This window comes from Rhinolophus ferrumequinum, chromosome 14 (genome assembly GCF_004115265.2).
Source record: "Rhinolophus ferrumequinum isolate MPI-CBG mRhiFer1 chromosome 14, mRhiFer1_v1.p, whole genome shotgun sequence".
NCBI classification, from domain to species: domain Eukaryota; kingdom Metazoa; phylum Chordata; class Mammalia; order Chiroptera; family Rhinolophidae; genus Rhinolophus; species Rhinolophus ferrumequinum.
Genome location: NC_046297.1, coordinates 40180501 through 40186125, shown reverse-complemented (window position 1 = coordinate 40186125; position 5625 = coordinate 40180501). Strand labels below are relative to the sequence as shown.

Sequence of the window (5625 nt, the reverse complement as noted above, 5' to 3'; positions counted from 1 at the left end):
ATTTATGTCTCTGAAAATTCTGCCCACCAGCTTTGTCACATCTGGTTTTGTAAGCCATTTCATCAGTGTTCAATGCAAAACGAGACTGACTATTTTATTCCTTGAGGAGCTCAGTTAACCACTGTCATAGTTCATTTTATCAGTCAACTTGACTGGGCCACAGGGTGCCCAGGTATTTGGTCAAACGTTATTCTGGGTGTGTCTGTGAAGTGTTTCTGGATGAGATTAGCATTTGAATTAGTAGATTGAGTGAAGCAGATTGATCTTCCTAATTTGGGTGGGACTCATCCAATCATCTGAAGGTTTGAGTAAAACAAAAGACTGAGTAAGAGGGAACTTCTGCTGCCTGACTGTTGAACTAGACATTGGTGTTTCCCTTCCTTCAGACTTGAACTGAAATATCAACCAGCAGTGAACATTAGATAAGTAATTTAGCTTCTGTAAATTGAAATTTTTGCTTTTGCTTTAAAAACGCAAATTTTAAAAATGCTTTTAAGAAACACAAAGTTACTTCACAGAGCTTTTGTAAAGATCAAATGAAATAACAGATGTGAGAGTGTTTGTAACTATAAACTGGAAGGGAAAAGTGATACCAGGATGTAGGTATCACCTCTTGACCTCGGATTTGTGGCGAATTGTCTAACCCTATATTTCTTACTTCAGGGCATTTTTGTTTAGCAATTACATCTAAAATATGTTGTGTTGACACCTAAAATTAAATATTTTATTTCTAAAATTAAGATTCTTATCCTTTCCAATCCACCGTATGCGGTGGAATCACCGCCAAGATGCAGCTTTTCATCAAAACCCTTACTGGGAAGACCATCACTCTCAAGGTTGAACCCTCGGATACAACAGATAATGTAAAGGCCAGGATCCAGGATAAGGAAGGAATTCTTCCTGATCAGCGAAGACTGATATTTGCTGGCAAGTAACCGGAAGATGGATGTACTTTGACTACAACATTCATAAAGAGTCTACTCTTCATCTTGTATTGAGACTTAGTAGTGGTGCTAAGGAAGAAGAAGTCTTACACCACTCCCAAGAAGAATAAGCATAAGAGAAAGAAGATTAAGCTGGTTGTCCTGAAATACTGTAAGATTTCAGGATGAGAATGGCAAAATCAGTCACCTTCGTCGGGAGTGCCCTTCAGATGAATGTGGTGCTGGAGTTTGTATGGCCAGCCACTTTGACAGACATTATTGTGGCAAATGTTGTTCTGACCTATTGCTTCAACAAACCAGAAGACAAGTAATTGTATATGGGTTAATAAAAGACATGAATTAACATTAAAAGATGATTCTTATCCAACTTCCCTTAATACCTTCTCCAGTTCATGAATGGCCTCATCAGTGACAAACTTATTAGGTGGTAAAACGTAAGGGGTAATTTTTCATGCCTTAACTTCATCTGTCTAAATTCTTCCTCCTTTGACAAATAACACCTTTTGGGTTACCATGTCATGTTACCAGGAAAGTCCATTTGGAAAGCAAATAATGCAGAAGAAGGAGATATCTTATGTTAATATCTTGGCATGGATTCATTCCCAGATGCCTCTTTGAAAGTAGAGAGCAAAGGAATGAGACATGAGACAATGAAAGATAAGACAGAGAGAGAGAGAGGTTGGTGTACTGTTTGGGTAGGACTGGGCGAGGTGAAACAGCCTGTGAAAGTCCTACACAGTAAGACATCAATAAAGACAGGAGGGACAGGGCAGAGATAGAGGACAGGCCATAGGGGATGGGGAAGGAAAGAGGTCTCAACAGAAGTCAAGGAAAGGTCAGAGTCCTAAAAGGGGGTGGGCACTAAATTAACATGCTGTCAATTGAATACTTGTGTTTAGGGCTGGCTCTGTTTCTATTTCTCCAGGCCTGAGACCAGATATTCTTATCTGCTCTCTCCTCCCTTGGCCTCTCTTACCTCCCTTGTGATCTCTTATCAAACTCGGATGTTTTAAATTCCACGTTGCTTGGATCTTGCCTTCACGTCCATATGGTTCCCAAAAATGAAATTCACTGCAGGCCCTGAGGGTCACACCAGGACTGTGCTCCACCTTTTAGCCTGGTTCCACCCTGGAAGGATCTCTCTCACTTTGAGAATCATCTGCCCCTAGTGAGGGTAATCCCAACACTCTCCACCCCAAAGCCTCCTGTAGCTTTAAAGTGATGCTCAAATAAATAAAACTCCTGGCTCTCCTTTAACAGACTCCTAACCTGTTCCTTATCTAAGGTTCTTTTTAGTAATAACTAACATTTCAATAGTGGATTAGAGTTTATTGAAATATTATCATTAACTATAATCTGTCTGTCACTCCAACACTCAACTGAAACTGTTCAAAGATCACCAATCACTTTTATTGGTCATTATTGCTAAAGCAAATAAACACATTCCATTTCTTGTCTTGGTGTATCTTTGCTGCCAATAACATTATTCAACACACCCTCATTTTTGTCCCTCTCTCCTGCCTAAGTTTCCTTGGCACCACTCTATGCTGGTTCTCCACAATATTGACTATTGCTTTTGTCTGCTTAGCATCCCTTTTCCTCATCTTAGTAATGGCCCCCACTTTCCTGAACAAAATGTGCATAATACCAAATCTCTCCATTCTCAGTGATTGGTCCAGAGATGAGCCTCATGTCCCAAATCAGGCCAATCAGAGTTTATCACCAGGATTTTTTAAAGGAAGCTAATTGGGAATATCTTTAATCAATCAGTTTTACTGTGTAAACAAATACTCTCAAAATCTCAGTGGCTTATAACAACCAATATTTATTTTCTTGTCCATGGGTCTAGAAGTCAGATGTGGCAAGGATCGGCTTCAGGTGTGCTTCACAGGTTTCTTCATTCTCTCTGGACCAGTGTCTTCCTGGGGCATACTCTTCTTAGGATGGAGCACAGGAACACAGAGCAAGCAGAAACATATGATACCTCTTGACGTCTTAGCCTAGAACTGTCACATTGCTGCTCTGTCCACATTTCCAGAGCAAGCCATGTGGTCAAACACAACATCACTGTTCTAGTGAGAGGAATTACAGTCACTGTTCAATGAGACGGGTTGTATAATGCAGATATCCCTGTATTAAGAGACATCAAGAACTGGAGACAATATCTAATTTACCACACTCCCTTCACCTTTGCAAACATAGGTTCTAAGTGTGGACAAAAAGGGGGTCCTGTAATAAATTCAACTGAAAGTAACCTCACAGGGTGATCTGATCATAAATTCCTAATTTGGCAGGTTATGGTGGATAGTCATACCCCAGGCATATAACTTCTTTAATAAAAGGTTTATCTTTGCCTTAAGCCAGCCCTGTGCATTGTTTCTGTGCATATAGGTTAATACAGTGTGGGGACAGAGTCCCAGAGAACAGTTTCCAGGCTCTTGGCCTCATGTGGAAAGGTGCTGGCTCAGGTAGTAGATGGCCATCAGCTGTGACTAGTTGGCCATCAGTTGTTACCGGTTAGCCATTAGCCATTAATATAACTGCCTTGGCTAAGCTACGGATTGCAGCTAGCAAGTGGGGTTAGCAAGCATGGATGGTGAATTGCAGATCGTGTGGATACTACTTCCTGTGTCCTGCCTGGCTGCCAGCGAGACTGGGATGCGGGAAGACCCCCTCCTTGGGGTACTGGCAGGTGTTTACTTTTGCATCTCGACCAGCCGCTATCGAGAATATAATGGTATGACTCCCCTATCTATGGCTCCGTTGGTGTTCCTTTTTGGCCTCACCATATCCTGCGTTCTGGTGCAGGGAGTGGGAGCTGAGACCCTGCTTTGAAATGCCTCACCTTTGAAATGCCTCTCTTTTAGACCACTTGGAAGCATAACCACCCTCAAGAAAGCACATAATCTTGTTAACTATCCTGTAATCCAATCTCCACCTTGCTTTCTCCCACCTTCAAGTAATCTTCCTTATGTTTCCTCCTTAATTCCAAATGTAAGAAAGAAACTGCACACTGTCATTCTCCAAAGCATTTTTCCTCAGTCCTTCAAGAGCTTGCTTCCAGGAGTATTCTCTGCCTTGAATAAAAATTTCAGAAACTCTTATAAAAATTTTCTACAGGTTTGGACATTCTTATGTTGACATAGAATGGACATTAGGAGCAGCTGTGGCCATGCCCTCACCATGTAATTCTGAACTGAGGATGAAGCCTGTTAAACTATATTAAGACCAGGAGAAGAAACCGTATCTTAAAAGCCATCTTGTCTTGATCCTCTCTTGCTTTATCTCCTAGGGGCCTGTGATCGACTGGGCCTGAGTGGGCCTGGGTGGTCCTGACAGAGACCTGGGGCCAGGGTGTGGAGCTGGAGGGCTTGGTCATGCCCTGAAACTCTTTGTCATTGAAGGGGTGTCATGCAAGGTGTCAGGCGGGGTCTCTAGTCCCGCTCCCTGCATAAGAACGCAGGACATGGTGAGGCCAAAAAGGAACACCCATGGAGCCATAGATAGGGGAGTCATACCACTATGGTCTCGCTGGCGGCTGGGTTGGAGACACAGGATGCAGGAGCCACATGATTTGCAACCTGCTGTCCGCTTCTCTGTCAACCTATCAACCCCACTTGCTGGCTGCAATCTGCCATGCTAACTGCAGTCCGTGCTTACCAGCTCAACCACCATCTTCTTGTTAGTCCCCATTTGCTGCTAGCATAGCCACGGCAGTTATATTAGTGGCCAATCGCTCACTGGTTACAGCTGATGGCCAACTAGCCACAGTTGATGGCAATCCAGTCGTAGTTGATGGCCATTTACTACCTGAGCCAGCACCTTTCCACGTGAGGCCGAGAACCTGGAAACTGCACTCCTGGTTCTGTCCCAAGGGGCAACAGCCTCTTTTATCCCCTCCTATAAAACTCCATACCCCTCTTTGCTCGTAGAGGTTCTGATCTTTTCCCTCTGCTCTAGCCTGACTTCCCGCAGCTCAAACACGCCAAATAAAATTTAATAGACCAATCTTGGTCTTCCACGACTCATTCCTCCTGCTGTGCCTAACAAAGCCCATACCCCAAATTCAGGTTCCTGGATCCAGTGGTCCAGTTCCATGCCTGCCTTCCCAGGTTTTAGTTATGAATTACTGAATTTCCCTTTCAACTGTGGTCCTATCACTCACATGCCAAGAGTTATAGCAAATATAGTGTTGGTGCTTATTGGTCTTGTGTTCTACACTCAGTTCTTCTCTCTAGAACAGGGATCAGCAAACTATGGCTTGTGGGCCAATCCGGCCAGCCACCTATAAATTTAATGGAACACAGTCATACCCATTTATGTGCATATTACCTGCAGCTGCTTTCACACTGCAATGGCAGAGTTGAGTAGTTGTGATAGAGATCACATGGTCCACAAAATCTAAAATACTTACTATCTGGCCCTTTACAGAAAATGTTTGCTGAGCCCTACTCCAAAAGCTGGAGGCTATGTGCTCTCCCTGGCCAGTCTCATCCACCTGCACTCTGATGATTCCCAAATCTATTTCTCGGGCCTTGACTTCACCCCTGCGTCTTAGCTTAATTCTGTATTTCCTTTTCTGCTTGGATGCCCTACAAGTTCCTCAAATTCATTGAGTCTCCAACTCAATCTTAATTCATCCTTTCCCCCTAAACCAAATCCTCTTTCCTATTCCCCACTT

At 43.2% G+C, this 5625-nt stretch overlaps 1 pseudogene; it reads left to right on the top strand.

Moving 5' to 3' along the window:
- Window positions 1–788: 788 nt before the first annotated feature.
- On the top strand, window positions 789–1255 carry LOC117033632 (ubiquitin-40S ribosomal protein S27a-like; annotated as a pseudogene).
- The last annotated feature ends 4370 nt before the right edge of the window (window positions 1256–5625 follow it).